We start from the raw sequence: 18,222 nt of genomic DNA on the forward strand, positions 1-18,222 counted from the left end.
ACTTTGGAAATTTACCTTTATGACTGCAAGAAGGGGGAAATATTGATAATGTTTTCTACTATACATTTAGCCATAAGTCTATAATTAATTTGGATTATTATTTTTATTTATTTATTTAATTTGTCACTCATGTACAAGATAACAGGTATAAGAATAAACATGAATAAGAACACAGGAAATGACTACAAATAAATGGGGACAGTAGGATAGGGACATTAGGCATGCTGGTGCATTTATGCACATCCCTACTGACCTCTTAGGGATAGGGTGAGGTCAACAGTAGACAATTTAAGGTTAATGTTATGGGAGTTTGAGGATGTAACAACAGAATCAGGTAGTGCATTCCAGGCATTGACCACTCTGTTGCTGAAATTGTATTTTGTGCAATCGAGTTTGGAGCTGTTTACCTTGAGTTTGTATCTATTGTGTGTTCATGTATTATTGCGGTTGAAGCTGAATTTCCTTGAGAGGGGGATGAATAAGGAGGGCAGCTCTATCAAGGATTCAAACGTATCAGTTAGTTGGGGAAGCATGCCTCTAAATGCCAGTTGCAGGAGAATGACCAAAAGAGAGATGGTTATTTTCTGTTACTGAGTATCCCCAAAGTTGACTACTGGAGGTAATAAAACGTTGAACTAAGATGTTGAACCTTTGCTTGATCCAGCAGGTTTATTGTAATGCCACTATTTCAGGCTCTAGAGCAGAGGTCTTCAAACATGGCAACTTTAAGACTTGTGGACTTCAGCTTCCAGAATTCTCCAACCAGCATAGCTGGAATTGAAGTCAGAATTCTGGGAGTTGAATTCCACAAGTCTTAAAGTTGCCAAGTTTGGGGTCTCCTGCTCTAAGGGCCTGAAAAACTTATTCAGAAACATGAAAGTGTTTACTCACGTACTTATGACTAAAGCTTCTACCCCTCTGCACAAGAGATCTTTTTATTCTTCTCAGTACAGCATTTCTTACATATGTAATCTAGCACAATTAAAGATAATGTGGCGAAAATATACTTTTGGATAAAATATCTGGAGTTTGTTCAGATCTGTTAAGGTAATGCAAGGGAAAGCAAAAAAGGGTGGGGAGGGGAGAAACCCTTAATCTTTGTTCAGCTAGTGATAAAGCAGCATCATGTAAGTGAAAATTAGCCTGACCTTCACCCGTACGATATTGCTGCTTTCTTTTCTTATACCGATTAAGTAGAAATTTCTTTCACTGTGAGGAAAATAATCAAAGAACAAAAAGAAAAAAGACAGAAAACCCATCTTAAATATAAAAGGCTCTTTTTTAAAAAAAAATCAGAGTTTTGCTTATACATGACAGCATCTAATCTTTTTCTTCTTAAGTCAGTGTTTCTCAACCTTGGCAACTTGAAGATGTCCGGACTTCAACTCCCAGAATTCCCCAGCCAGCATTCGCTGACTGGGGAATTCTGGGAGTTGAAGTCCGGACATCTTCAAGTTGCCAAGGTTGAGAAACACTGTCTTAAGTGAAGAAAACGTTTCTTTAGAATTTGTTTGGTTCAGGAGCTTTGACCTTTCTGAACCTCAGGGTGCAGATATTAACTCACTTTCCTTTGGATGCTCCCTCACACCTTCCTGCATCTTCAGTGTTATGTTTTGACTTAATCAAGAGTTTGTTCTCCAAAGCCCTGCCCCCCTTGGGGAATGTCAAAATGGGAGGGAGGGAGACAGGCAAGTTCCCCTCAGCCAACATAAATGACAAGTGGAGTTTATCTATTGGCAGGGTATTGACAACCTCCGCAGTATCTTTTACTGCACTTACATATATCAGAGCTTTCCACAGGCTGTCATTCCCCAACTGATACAGAGCATTAAGTATCATGTTATCAGGTTATCCTCGTCTATATTGACAAGGGAATTTTACTGCTCTGCTGCATTTAAATAGCACTCTGTGTGACTAATATTTTTAACAGCATGATACTTAAAATTTGACAGGGATATAATCATTCATTCTTCAGATAGTTCAGCATTACATGCCAACAAATATGATCTTCCAAGCAGGTCTTTGGTATCTTTCCGTGTATAGTTTCTGTTAATCTATTGTGATGATATACAACTTTACAAAAAAAAAAAAGGAAAATAGATGTTATGTAGGAAAAGTGTAGCTCTATGGAGAAATGTTGATTAGAGCCAACCTATTTGTATAAAATCCTATGTCTCATAGCTTAAGGTAATTTAATTAGCAATTTCAATTTGTGTATATTGTACATAGATAAGTATCCAGTATAAGTATCCAGTGGTAAGTATACTTGAAACTGTATGGGGATAAGGAAGACTATATTGAAATACTGTACATTAGAGATATCAACAATAAAGACATCTTAGAAAATATTTCCTACCTAACAGAAATGTAGACTAGAATATTAAATCAGATCAGCTTTCTCGTTCTTATCAACAGAACTGGTGAAATGCCCACGTAAATATGTCATAGGCAAAAAAGAATCAGTTAAAGTTCAAACTATGCTATGTCAGAAAATCTGAAAATAAATATAGAATACACACTGGCTAGGTGAGAAAGCCAAAGTATACCAACAATAAATCAATATGTGCTTCATTTATCATATGAAGGCATTTGATTGTGTTGTTTAGATCAATCTAGGAAAAATATAAATCTCAGAGCATCTCATTGTCCTTATGTAAAACCTATAGACCAATAAGGGAGCCACAGTACACATGGAACATGGTGAAACAGACTGGACCCAGACTGGCAAAGAAGTGGCACAAAGTGGCATACATGCTCTTATTTATCAACCTATATCCTGAGAGTACACCCACTCTCTTACACACACATACAAACATACATAGATTGGAAGATAAGCATTTGAAATTAAAGAAAGAAATGTCAATAATCTATCATATGTTGATAACATTATTCTGAAAGCCAATGCAAATGATCTGCAAGCTGTAATAAAAGTCCATGGGTGTAGTGATAAATTAGGACTAAAATTAAATATCAAGGAAACTAATGACAACTTGTACAATAGCTAGCATTAGAATTGATAATTAAGATCATTGCAATGATAGATGGATTGTGCTGTTAGGATCAACCATAAATGGTAAAGGGAAAGCAATCAATAAATATACCACAGACTAGCACTTGGAAGACCAGTTATTAAAGTGATTGCAAAACATTCTGACAGCATGATGTGTCCAACCTACAGAGATCAGAACAGTATAAACAATAGTACTCCCTATGACCCAGTATGGAAATGAGAATTGTATTTCGAAGAAACAGGATAGAAAGACCATTGAAGCTTCTGAAATTTGATGTTGAGGAAGACTTCTAAGAATACCATGGACAGCCCCAAATATAAAACTGACTCATTGAACAAATCAACCCAGAGTTCTCACTCAAGACACCAATGACCTGTCTCAAATTAATTTACCTTGGATACATTATGTGAAGACCTTGGAAAAGACTTTAATGCAGAGAAAGGTGAAAAGAAAGAGAACAAGAGAATGATCAACAGCAAGATAGGTGATCTCAATTACAGTGGCAATGGGTGCAACATTGGAAGACCTGAAGGATCAACTTAGGGACATATCATCTTGGAAAAATATGTCTATGTGATGGCTAAGAGTAGGCATCAATTTGATGGCACATGTTCAATCATACTGTGCATAAAATTATAATGCCATGAAACAATATAAAAGATACATTTAATGGCTGCCCCCTAAAGGTATTGTTCAAAGTTAGAATAAGAAACAATAATACTCCCAAAGCTATTATTAGAACAAATAGTTCAATCATGTACAGAAGTTAGCATATTTCATTCAAATAATCAGACAAATGGATTTCCCCAAATATATCCATATAGCTCACTGTATGATAATTGTAAAATAAATTGTAATGGATGAAAATGCAAAAATAACATCTGAAATACATGTCCTGAAACCAAATGAACATTGGTGATGGATAAGTGAGTGGGAATCAGCTAAACTTCCTACCACCTATTTTACATTTCTAGATCTTCTACTGAAAAAGAATAAAAAACTAACTATAACTGATTGGTAGGCATATAAATAGCTAGATAGATGTAACTGTCTGGAATTTATGACATGTCCACATGTAATGCCTCTTTTTGGTGAGAGCTATGTTTTATTTAAACCCAGTGTAAAATTCATTTTACACACATTTGAAATGAATTGGAAATGTTGAATTTTTATAGCATTATTTATTTTTTCTCTAAAATATGTGAAAGAGAGGCCCCTTTCCCATTTCAGGGTGTACGTCATTCAAAAGAGTTATCCGTTCAGAAACTGATATCTGGAAATACAGTCTGATCTATAGCTCATGGTATGAACTATGATTTTTGAGAGCCTATTGGAGTAGACAGGTCCTAAGGCCATTGCTTGATTTATTTCTGCTTAGGGAATAATCTTTCCATAAAAATGTGTTAATTCTCTGTTAGTTAATTCCTTACTCTCAAACTTACTTGAGACATTCCCATCTTCAGGTATGGACACTTAGCTTCACATCTGCTGGTTGGCACTTGCATCCATTTCTAATTTGGAATGTTTCTGGCCATTATAGAGTAATATGGGCTGTATCTTTGTTTATTTAAAGAACATTTGAACCTACTATCACGTTATACTTCATATACATTTTTTCTTTATGCTCAATGTTTCACATGGCTTTTGGGGACATGGCAGCTGCATTAACACTTGCTTGAAAAGTTCCACTATTGTCTGTCAAGGGAAAAAAAACCCAGCCCCCATTTTTTTCTCAAGCGTCAAAATACATACTTGTTACAGTAAATTGGTAAGACAATATCCATGCTATAATGTGCACTTTTGGTATGACTGAAAATGAATAATTTATAAGCCAGGTTTGAAATGTATGCATAAATACCTACTGTATTCAGTAGATCCCTTTTGGTATAACATTGGTACAAACAAAAGAGAGGTTTTGAGTTCACATGGAAATGCTGAGGCTTTAATTTATATTAAAATGTGTACTTAATCATTACAATAATGGTTTGTATAAATATAGAAGACATCTTGTTTCCTAATTAAATAAATATCTCTGCTCGTTCTCCAGATTTGTTTATAAAATACCAGTAGAAGATATATTTTTGACATGAGAGTCACAAATTGTCTTCTTTAGTTACATTATCTGTCTAATATCTCTTAACAATGTGTTAAGAAAGTAAACAATGGGAATTATATGGTCAGTACATCTGCCCTAACCCCGGTCATAATTATTTCCTAACTTTCCAATCATAGAACTACATACAGATATCCTTTTCATTTCTACTAAGACAATTATGGAACTTATAGACAGAAATTTATCTTTATTCATTACATCTCACACTTGTAAATTGATCAGAATTATTCCCCAAATAGTATATGTCTACGTGGGCACAGAAAAATGATTGATGCAAAGTATTAATACTTTTGTCACTGTTCTGGCATGTTATTACATTAAAAAAAACTCTTTCCAATGTCATAGTTACTAAATGTGCTATCAAGGATTTGCCAGAAACATACAAAGTTCAGTTTTATTTTATTTTTTATTGCCAATTGTTTTGCCAACAATTGTGTGAACAGCTTTAAGGTATTAGTTAGTTAGTAGTAGTATGTTTGAGAATGCATACAGTTCAAAGCAAAGTTATGTTCTATCAAATGTAGGTAATAAGCAAATTTAGATTTCTGTGTTTTATGAAAAGGAATATTAACTTCAGTCATTCTTATCATTACTTCACAGTTGGACATGGCAGCAACAAGTTTTTACCTGGTTTGCCAAAACATGCCCTAGATTATTATACCAAAGTATCACAACAAACAAATGGTGTAGAATATGGATGCATTTTATAAGTACCAACCAAGATTTAGAAATCTGATTCAATATACTGTATAGATGTAAAGTAAAAAAAAATAACCATGAGCAGGATGTATGTATGTATGTATGTATGTATGTATGTATGTATGTATGTATGTATGTATGTTGTGGCCCTGCAGGAGCCGTTGGAGCTGCCACCAGACTCCGACAGCGATAGGCCCTATGAGTTGGCTCTGGAGGATGTGGAGGACCCTGGACAGGGTTCCAACTCCGAGCAGAGAGGCTGCTTGGCCACCAGGAGGCACCTGAACCTTGGACCAGTAGTGAGGAGACAAGGGAGAGTGAGCCGGAAGCCAGTAGTGAGTTGTTCCTGGATGCATAGCATCGAAGAGCTACTAGGCATCAGGAACAATTACGCAATTACAGCAGGTAATTGCACTCAGCTGGTGGTCATTAGGCTCCTCTCCAGACTATAAAAAGGATACTTGTGCACACGCCCCTCTTTGCAGAAGTCAACAAAGAATCGAATGTCAGAGAACTTTGTATGACCTTAGCAGGCTGGATTGCTGCCAAGCCTTATCTGTGTTTATTGGTGCCCAAGCTTGTCTGTACTGGGTTGCTACCAAGGACCTGTTTGTCTGTTAATTAAATGCTGTAATTTATCTCTGGCTCAGAGTGTGCTTTGGTGTGGAACAAGGGGGTCAGAATATGTGTGTGTGTGTGTGTGTGTGTGTGTGTTATTTGTACTGATAAATAAATAAAGGGAGACTAGTATAGATCTATTTCAAGCTATTTAGCTCTCATCAGCTAGCCACACCCTTACTGGGATTCGAACCTGTGCTGTATTGCATCTTAGGCAAACGTCTTAGCCATTAAGCCACAGGTCTCCTCCTTATCAGCTGAAGCCAGGGAAGAAGGTATATATTTAGAGTCACAAATATATATATATATATTTAAAGTCACAACCCCTGGTATGCCCAAACATAGGGTATGGCTAGCTGATGAGAGCTAAATAGCTTGAAATAGATCTATACTAGTCTCCCTTTATTTATTTATCAGCATATATATACACACTCACATACATACACACAAACACACACACACACACACACACACACACATATATATATAATGTGTGTGTGTGTGTGTGTGTGTGTACAATATCCTCATGTATACAGTATATAACCAAACATTTAGAAAAGATTGAAAATGCAAATGACATAAAGTAGGAAAATGAAAAGGTAAAATATGGAAATGCAAAAATGATGTCAATAATATTGTTAATCAGAGACAGAATTATTAACTCAAGTATTTCAATTGTATCCATCTTCTTCAGTAGGATAATCAATAGGCGCCAACAACTTATAAACTCCAAATCTTGCTGCACCACAATTGCTAACATCCCTCATTTCATCTCCTAGGAATGCTGGGAACTAGAATTTGCCATCATCTGGTGCATCATAGCTCACCTACCTCTAGATTCTGTTCTTGCATAACTACTTTATTCTAGGCATATATTATTCCTTTCAAACATTTCTCTCAGTATAATATCTGCTTCTTTTAAGCTGCCATTTCATTTTCAGATTGGCATCCTTTGTCCAAGTTTTCCTATGAATGAATTCCCTTGCCTTCTGCTTTCAATAGAAACCTCCTAGTTTCCCTTAAAATGCTATGCCTAGAACTGGGAATCTTGTGGAAGAAGTATGGCCAGAAGATTAAAGCATTTTGATCATCCCAAATGATATAGTCTACCACCCAGTTCACTATCTTTTATAATCAAAACAATTTGGAAGTCTATAAAATAGCAAGAATGAGAGTTTGGCAAACATACAAACTCCTGTTATGGCCTGGTTTGGAGGAGGAAGAGGAGTTGGAACCACAACCATCCAATAGGGATGGCACATCTACCTTGGCATGTTTTAGAGACCAGGAGTTGAGGATGATGCTGCCCCAGGCCCCTCAGGCATTGGAGGAGGTAGTTGACCAGACGGAGAGCTGCCTCTCTTCACAGACACCGGAGAGGAAGTGGTGCTGATAGGAAGCAGTTCTTTTCTGATGAAATACACTCTGATCTATAGCTCATGGTATAGCTCATGAGAGCCTATTGGGGTAGACAGGTCCTAAGGACATTCCCTGATTTATTTCTGCTTAGGGAATAGTCTTTCCATAGAAATGTGTTAATTCTCTGTTAGTTAATTCCTTACTCTCAAACCTACTTGAGACATTCCCATCTTCACTTGGACACTGAGCTTCACATCTGCTGGTTAGCACTTGCTTTCATTTCTGATTTGGAATGTTTCTGGCCATTATAGAGTAATATGGGCTGTGTCCTTGTTTATTTAAAGAATCTTTGAATCTATCATGTTATACTTCATATACATTTTTTATTTATGCTCACATGGCTTTTCCACATGGCTGTCTCCTCCATTCCATCCAAGGGCATGGAGAACAGAGTATAGGCAAGCTTGAAGAAGAGCTGCAAGTTCACCCCATTCCTCCTCACAAGGAACACCTGGAGTGAAGAAACATAAGGAGAAGCCATGGGGAGTTAGTCTTTGCCAGGAACAATTGTTTGTTTTGGAGTACACTCCCCCTCCAGCTTTGACTTGTGCCTGTTGACTCGTATCCTGCTTCAAGGACTGTTTTTCACCTTTGCTTTAAGGACTGTTGTTTGTCTTGCTCTAGCCTTGTTGGATATTTTGTCCTTTTCTTTGCTTTACCTTCAGAACTGCCTGTGTGTTGCCTCGTACCTTGTCTTTGGCCTGAGGACTGTCATTTGTCTTATGCCTGGACTTTGTCTTCTGGACTTTCCTGATATGGTGGACTTTCCTATATGGGTTGCTGTTTGGGGAACTGAAGGTGGCTGCCTTCAGGGTAGCATGAGGTGGAGCCTTACTGGTTGTTGGAGGGCTGTTTGTAGGATATTTCTTGAGGGCAACAAAAGGCCTGCCTTGCCTTGACCACCTAGGTCATAACACATCCAACAGTGGTATGTTAAAACAGCATAGAAATATAGAGTCTGCTTTGTGCCTATTTGGAGAAAAAAGAGAAGATAGATTTGTTGTTTTGATATCTTAATGGTTTCATATGTGCACAGCATCCCTTTTTCTTCCTTTGACATCTGCATGACACTGATGTTTCTGAACAACGAAGCAAGAAAGGTTTGCCACTCTGAAAATGGCTTTGCGATTTCATGAATGAGGTCTCTCCCCAGAAGTAATGTTGCCTGCATTTATGTTATTAAACATCAATATTTTATAGCGACATTAAATTAACCCCCTAAGAGGTTATTAAAATGCATGTCAATATTAATATCAATACAGGTTGATGTTTGTGTTGATCATATCTACTTATATATGAACCTAATTTGCATTGCTTTAATTGCAATCTTGAGATACAAGATTAAATTACTTCAATTTGATATCTGCTGATTTTTTTATGTTTGGTTTCCATTAAAATAGACTTTTCTTAATTTACTTTATCAATAATATGAAAAATTAATGGAGCTCTTGTTAAGGTTAAAAGCACCTCAGAGACAGCCACATGTATTTGTTGTTATTTTGTTATTATTCTCAAAATAGCTAAGAAACTTGTGGGGTTATCATGATCAGAATAATAAAAAACTCCATTTTCCTGGCAGGAGGTTATACAATGCTCATTTTTCCTACTTAGAAAAGGAGGTTTATAATAATTGACTAGTTCCACCCTTATGGTTAAACTGTCAACATGACATTCTGCACCCAAGGAAAATTGAAGTATTTGGATTTAAGGCTATTTAAGTCCAAATATAACAGAGCTAATATATCAACCAATGTGAAGTCAGTACATATAACTGAAATATAGTAAGCATATTATTTGCTAGAATAATGTTGTTGGTAGCTAGGGATTACAAAGACACTGGAAGTGTTTCAATTAATTGATCCATTAGTTAAGTTTTCAGCAAGAGAGAGAGAGAGAGGAAAAAAAACAATGAACTGAAATTTGATTTTAAAATGGATCCTCATTTATGGCTATTATCTGGAATAAATAGATTTAATCAGAATAAAAAATCCTAAATTTTCTACTACCCTGCACCTAACTTTCAATAAGATGAAGCAATAGTTGCATTGCAAGATAATGTCTAGATTAGGGAACCATATTTGCATTGAAAAATAGGATTGAACCTAGGGTAAAATTGAATCAGTAAACTTGTGGTCTACTGGTCATTTGTAAAAAAAATATGCTAATATTAATGCAACATATTATATAGGTATAACAGTGAATCAAAATTTAAAGTACTCTTAGATGATACAATATTACCTGAAAATCTCAATTGACTCAAATCTTAATAAGCAGCAGAGGTCTATATCTATGGATCCATGAGATGATGACTACGGTATGTAAGGTTGTATCTTGGAACATAAGAAGGATAAATAGTAAACAACATGAATTAACAAGTAAAATGAAATAAAAATACACATGACGACAACCTTACTATGGGAAGAGAGCTGTATTAATTTATGGCAGACTAGGGCAAAAAGGTATATACTTTTGTGAACTACAGCTCACTTTATATCAAAAGCATGGAGTGATATGAAAAGATGCTACTGTACTCCTAACGTTGTGCAACTGGAAGTGGATAGATTTATCAGAACTGGTTAAAAGTTGTCTGATCTTGTGGAGATGAACTGATGGACACCTGCAAGAATGTGAAAGTATAGATTTAATTATAAATTAAAATATATGTCAGAAAGAATAAATCAATGTCATCTGGTGTGTTGTGGCTACATGTAAAATTACAAATTGATTTACTGGATGTTATTCTCCAATGAAAAGTGATAAAGTGAAAGCAACCATAGATGAGTTTTCAAAGGGCAGGGGAAGTACACCATCTTGAATGCGACTTAAAAGTGAATCAAACTATCCTATTATATAGGTAGGAATGAAATGAAAGAGTAAGTTAGTTACAACTGCTACACATGTGACTCTGTGTGGTGTTCACACAAATTCAAATTACAACAACAATTAATAGACAGTCATGAAGCTTTGATATGCATTCACTGTAAAGTGAAAGCTTCTATCATTCTGTCCCCAAAGCCTGGGGAGGAACTATGTTTTTAGTGATTTGCTAAAAACCATTAGGATCAGCGCCAACTGTATGTCTAAGGGAAAACTTTCCGAGTACTATAAACAGAAAAGACATCTCTCCTGGGTTCCATCAGGGAACATTAGTTGAAGGAAGGGACCTGAAGTGTTGTGTTGCAATTGCATTAGGATGTGGAATAGGCAGAAACAATTGATGGCAAGCAATCAGCTCAGTCCTATAATCACCAGCAACTTGAACTACAACATGGAAGCCTTTTAAAGCCAGCACAGCTAATGAAGAAATAGTATCAGATGTTTAGTATTATGAAGAAGTGGTATTATAGCATATGACTATGAACCCACAATTACCCCCACTGAAGCATCCTGGAATAATTTCAGCATCCTTTTGGATTTAGCCCAAAGCATCTTTCAGTAATCCAAATAGAAGATAGCTAAGGCATCAGTGACTCTGAACAACTCTCCAATTTATCAACAAGTACAATTGGTACAAAACATAAATTTGTACAAAGGCCCTTTCTGCATAGCTTCTACTACTTCTCTTCAGAAGGAATGATGACTCTACAGCAGTGGTGGGATTCAATTTTTTTTACTACTAGTTCTGTGGACGTAGCTTGGTAGACATGGCATGGCTTGGTGCGCATGGCTTGGAGGGTGTGGCAGGAGAAGGATACTGCAAAATTTCAATTTCCCCCAAATCAGCTGGGATTCAGGAGGCAGAGAATAGATGGGGGCTGGGGTCAGTCAGAAGTGGTGTTTACCGGTTCTCCGAACTACTCAAATTTTCTACTACCAGTTCTCCAGAACAGATCAGAACCTGCTGAATACCACCTCTGGTCTACAGAACCCCTAAATTGGGCAGTTGATCTAACTAAAACCCTTCCTAGACCCACTCCACCCAACATTCATGAAATACTATTCAGAGGACTTGCAACAGTATTGCAAGTATGCAACATATTCATATTGCCATTAGGCTAAAGTACTGCAGTGCCCTCTAAATAGGACTTATGTCTTATGGATTGGCACCCAAATACTCACAGGAATGTTTACTTTAGTCAATATATAATTTATTTATTTTTATTGTACAATTTTTCTTTACATGTTTCTATCACATGATTAACATATCTGTCACATCCATACAACTAAAATTAATATTCAATACATTATATATATTCTATTTCCAGATGTTCTGATCCTATATACATTTCCATTTCTTATTTCTATTGTCTATCCATTCATACCATTTCTCCCATACCACATAGTATTTTGAATCATCCTTTCCCTTTAACTCTAATGTGAGTTTGTCATTTCTGCACAATCATATATTTTTTGCATTACTAATCCCTCTGGCGGAATACTATCATTCTTCCAATATTGCACAAAAGCAATCCTTGTCTCTGTTATTACGTGTAACATCAGGTACAATACTCTAGTTGATATTGCTCCAACCAGTTATACCTACCCAGGAGAAATTGATATAAGAGCTATTCCTTAGCAGATAACATATCCTAATAGATAGAGCTTAGAGCATATTCTTTCCGTTGGACTTAGAAGTACAGGGAGAACAATAGCCCTGCAAGTCTCAAAGGTGCTTTTTCAAAAGGCAATTCACTTCTCATCCAAGAAGTTTCATTGGTTATGGCAGGATGGTGGGGTCAATGGAGGGATTAGTTCTTCTGCAAGTAACACGGCCCCTTGCCATGAAGGGATTTATATGCCATAAACGGCAGTTTGAACTCCAGCCAGAAGTACACTTTTATTTATTTTTATTAAAGTTACATTTTCTGCAAGGATTAAGTCATTTTCTAAGTTTTCACTCAAAAATTTTTGTACAGTAGTGTTTCCTTAATTGTGGGAAGAACATTTTCTATGGTTTCAATTAATTACATTATTGTTACAATAAATGCAAGAGTTTCATTTTATTATTTTCATTCTTCATTTGTATTTATGTTAGTGTTTTTAGGATAGTATTACATTAAGATAATACCAAAGGGATGTGTGATGGAATCCTTGCTTTAAAGATTTAAAATCTCTATAGAGATAAACAGAGTTAATGTGAGAATTCAATGGTAGAAGGGTATGAAAAAAAATCATGTTGCCTACCTGTATTATATATTTATACATACATACATACACAAACACACACACACACACAAACACATAGACATACACAAACAAACACACACACAAACACACACACGTGTGTGTGTGTGTATGTATGTATGTATAAATATATAATACAGGTAGGCAACATGATTGAATACATATATATATATATTAGAGTTACAACCCCCAGTATGCCCAAATATGGGAAGAAGATCACTACTTCCATAGATAGTACCTTTCACCCTGGCTTGGTTGATAAGGAGTCGAACTCTGTAGCTTAATGGTTAACACATCTGCCTAAGATGCAATACAGCACAGGTTCGATTCCCAGTAAGGGTATGGCTAGCTGATGAGAGCTAAATAGCTTGAAATAGATCTATACTAGTCTCCCTTTATTTATTTATCAGCACAAATACAACATATATATACATAAAATCTTAAAATTTGACTTACTTTATTCAACTTCTGGGTTACATTTTAAAAAATAAAATAGAAATACTTATTTTTGGAAAATGCTATTATCACTGAGTTCTTCAAACTGTGTGTGTGGGGGGCATGTGTGGGAAGGTGAAAGTATTTTTCAATGCTGATAGATGATAGATACTGCAATCTGATAATTTCTCCTATGTTCTAATTTTCTAGAGGTATTTCACAATTTAACAGATTTCAAGGCTTCAAAGCTTTATAGACACTTAATCCATTAACTCTCTCAAGAAAATCATCTACAACAATAAAATGACATTTTCTTCATATGATGGTTACATTTTAAGAAATACTTAGTTAAAACAGACCGTATGTATCAATGTAATTGTACAACCAAATACTCTATAATGAATAAAGTAGAGAAAATGATCTTATGTTGTTGCCATATCAACAAAAATGCTGAGAGGGGCAATGTTTACAACAGTTGAACAGGTAGTCCTTGCTTACTGTCAATAATTGGGTCCAGAAACTGTTTCTAAAAGACATGGTTGTAAAGCACGATATTATGTATCCACCGTGATTGATGATGGCAGTTCTGACAATGCCAGCTAATGTCATTTGGCAAATCACATGTGATTGCAATGTACCATGGTCAATGTGATCACCATTTACAACCTCTTGCCCGCTTTCCCATTGCCTTTTAGAAGCCATAGGGAAAGTCCCAAAAGGCAATCCTATGACTGAGAGATTCTACTTTAGCATAATTGCAAGCCAGTTGCCAAAAACCTAAATCAAGTTTTGAGAGTTGACACATATGAATATGGGGATGCTACATATACATATACATATACATATACATATACATATACATATACATATACATATACATATACATATACATATACATATACATATACATATACATATACATATACATATACATATACATATACATATACATATACATATACATATACATATACATATACATATACATATACATATACATATACATATACGTACGTATGTATATATACTGTCAATTATTATATATTATATTATGTATGTATGTAAGTATGTATACACGTATGTATATATGCATGAGACATGGTGGCTCAGTGGCTAAGATGCTGAGCTTGTCAATCAAAGAAGTCAGCAGTTCAGCAGTTCGAATTCTTAGCACCGCTAAGCTCCCGTTACATGTCTCGGCTTCTGCCAACCTAGCAGTTCGAAAGCATGTAAAAATGCAAGTAGAAAAATAGGAAACACCTTTAGTGGGAAGGTAACAGTGTTCTGTGTGCCTTTGGTGTTTAGTCATTCTGGCCACATGACCATGGAGACATCTTCGGATAGCGTTGGCTCTTTGGCTTAGAAACAAAGATGAGCACCTCCCCCTAGATTCGTGAATCTGTGTGAGCAGAACCTTTACCTTTACACACACACACACACACACACACACACACACACAAAGAGGGGGGAGGGAGGGAGGGAGGGAGAGAGAGAGAGAGAGAGTGTCAAAAATGTCTTCGATTTGCTCGGATCAGAGACTTGACTGCATAGCACACTTTACTGAGGCAAAGAGAGAGGGATTATTTCCTTGACAAGATGCTTCATAGCACCTTTCAATTTCTTCTGTCCTTTCAGTGGGGGAATCCTGAAAATGATGCAAAGGTTGCATGCAGTTTCACAGAGCAGCTTCACTGGGAGCTTCATTTGAGTTATCATCGAAATGAAGAACCCCCATAAAGATATATACACAACCAGGCAAGGACTTCAAACTCTAAAACATGAGATGAAATGTTGAAAGAATTAGGATTTGGGTAGGATTTAGAAGAGCCTAATACACTCCCAAAAAGATACCTGGATCAGGCCCTTTTATAATTCAATGGCCAGAAAAAACAACCCCAAAGTTATATAACATAAAATGGGAGAAAAATAACAGTATTGAGAAAAGAGCCTTTACCAGTCATAAACTTAAAACATTGCTGCATTTAGAATGTTTGCTAAGCAATACTTTCATTCAAGTTGTGCAGTTTCTGTATAGTTAAGTATCTATTTAGAAACTGGAAAGTCTGCATCACAGCTGTATCAACAGCATTTTTCTTTTTTTCTTTTTTAAGCAGCTGACATGATTTGTCAAGCATGACTGAGCTGACCATGAAAGTAAAATGTAAGCTTCATTGACCAATAACATAGTTTGAATAAATGCCACTGGAAAGTTCTCTATACTACTGCTACCTTCTTCCTTGGATTCCACAGAAAGATCCTGAGATTTAAAAGAACAGGGCAACAACTGATTTCTGCCTGATACTTCTCAATATACGTGAATAATATAGTGATGTTTCAACCATTTCAACCAGTGATGTTTCAGTAATAAGGTTAAATGAACATTTGGAATCTTAGGTCTATTGGGTTTTGCCACTGATAAGGTATTAAGAAATGCTAACCTAATTTGTGTACATGTGTAACTTCCTTATGAAATATAGAAGGAAGATTAATATCCGTTATAAAGCTAAGAGAGACAGAGCTACTTATTTACCAATAAGATGCTATAACATAACCACTTCTCACTAATGTGCAATACAGTAGAATAAGATTATTTTCATTTTTTATATTCTGATTGTAAATGTTATTTAAGCCTTCTAATATTATTTGAATGCTTGGTGATATCCAGTTTTGCAGCAATGTATAGTCCGGTAGTAGACAGTAACAGTAATTCTTTGATACTACGGTATATGTAGTAATTAGTCTTTATCTCACAATTAAGAGTACTTGAAAACTAAAATGATTTTAACATTATTTGCATATGTCATGCACAAGATTAACAATTTACATTTTAAGTTTTAGATATATTAGCTTTACTTGTTATGGAATATATAGAAATAGACAAAATATATGTTTTCATTTTAAAACTGATTCTAAGGTCAAATGTTGATGGTTCTTGTAAATTGAGAACTATAATATATATGTAGTTACTCAGCTCTGCTATGTAGGAATAAAAATAATATTAGTCCAATATTTTTCTTGTCCAATGAAAGGGACAATTGTTTTATATATAGCAGATAACTACTGGCTTACACAACTTGATTATTAAAGTAAGTTGTCCTTCATCATCAGTAGAGATGTGTTTCCCCAACATTTATTTAGGCACAAATGAAACCCTTTTAATTTTATGAATACATTTCTTATTGTCATATTTTGGAATCTTTGGTGTTGCTTATAGAAGACTGTGAAATACCCTTTAAGTCGTGCCTCTTTGCTGTATAAAGAGCAATTTACTGTGTAGCATCATGAGAGACAACAGTCTCAGTTGTCCTGATTATGGAATTCACTCCTGTTTATGTACAAAAGCCACCAAGTTATATTAGCTTATAGCACCAACTGGAGACTATTCATTTAGTTTGGTTGAATGTATAATTCTACGATGTTTAAATTCTTTACTATTTTTTAACCTGCGAGTCTCAATTTTTAATTTTTTAGCTTTGTAGGGTTTTATTGATCTGCACTATTGTACCTAATTTAGTATTATTTTAATGAACTTGGTCTGACTTTGGGATATGTTCTAATTTTTAACTTCTTTTAATTCTGCATTTCTTAGCATCCTTACCCAAACTACAAATGCTCTTATGGACAATAATCCTATGCTAGTTTAAACAATTGTGTTCTGCTGCTGTTATCATTTAAAAAGCAAAGTATACAGAGACACATTAAGCCAGCAAAGAGAAAAAGTTGATATTGCCTTCTGGGGAAATAGAACAAATTCTAATAACATGAAAACTTTGGTTGAAAATGTCCATCCTATACATCTCTTTACACATATGTACTCTTTTACTAATTTATTCATGAATTCCTCCCTCACATATCAGACTTTCTAAATAACCACCATCTCAAAATCTCAAACTAGATTTTATTTGCACATTTATTATTCAAATTCAGTTTGGCACACACTTTCCTAAATACTCTGTGCATTCAATTATCATATACTTCTTTACTAAATTTCTATCATAAAACTATATATTGGCATAATGTCATCTCTTAATCTTAGATGTCACTTAACTGATTTTCCATTTCTTTCCATACTGTGGTTGAGCATTTTAATTTTCAAATTTCTATTACTAGAATAATAGAGCTGTCTGCACCTTGTCTCTTGCCTTTCTGCTCTACTCTTGAGTATTTAAAAATGATCCACTTTCCTATGTTTTTATGCTTCTCAATGCTAAATAGATACATTCAAATGGCAATCCCATTTTGTCCTTTAGAATGTTACTTTCTTGAAAATTAATTGAGAAATTTACAAGTACAATCTTAATATTAATAACATAATTTTAAAAGATCAACTATTTATTCAGCATATATTCAAGGATGCACAGTATTAATTAAAATATCAAACAGGGATAAATTTTCCTAAATATTGCTTTTATTTGCATACAAAATAATTTTATTAATGAATAGCTAACCAAAAGAAAGAATGCTAAATACATGGAAATAGTGAACATGAAACAAAAGTATATGTGAGATATATTGCACAAACTATGCAAGTTTACAGAGATAATTGGCATCAGTTCAAGGAAGATTAGGGACAATTTCTTCCTTAGAATATTATAATATGGTTGTCTTTCATATTGCTTAGATGGAATCCTATGATACCTTTATTATTTGCTATTACATATTGACATTAATCAAACAGAAAGTATATTTGAAGAAATAAATAGAATTAACAGGGACATTGGAAGAGAGTGACTACTTAATTCTAGAATTGTTTTATTTTAAGGAGAACTAAGTGTAGTCAAATGTTTATCCTGGACATCAAAA

Source organism: Thamnophis sirtalis, unplaced genomic scaffold (genome assembly GCF_051295495.1).
Source record: "Thamnophis sirtalis isolate CommonGarterSnake01/CBP01778 unplaced genomic scaffold, rThaSir2_p1.2 scaffold_11, whole genome shotgun sequence".
Classification (NCBI taxonomy): Eukaryota; Metazoa; Chordata; class Lepidosauria; order Squamata; family Natricidae; genus Thamnophis; species Thamnophis sirtalis.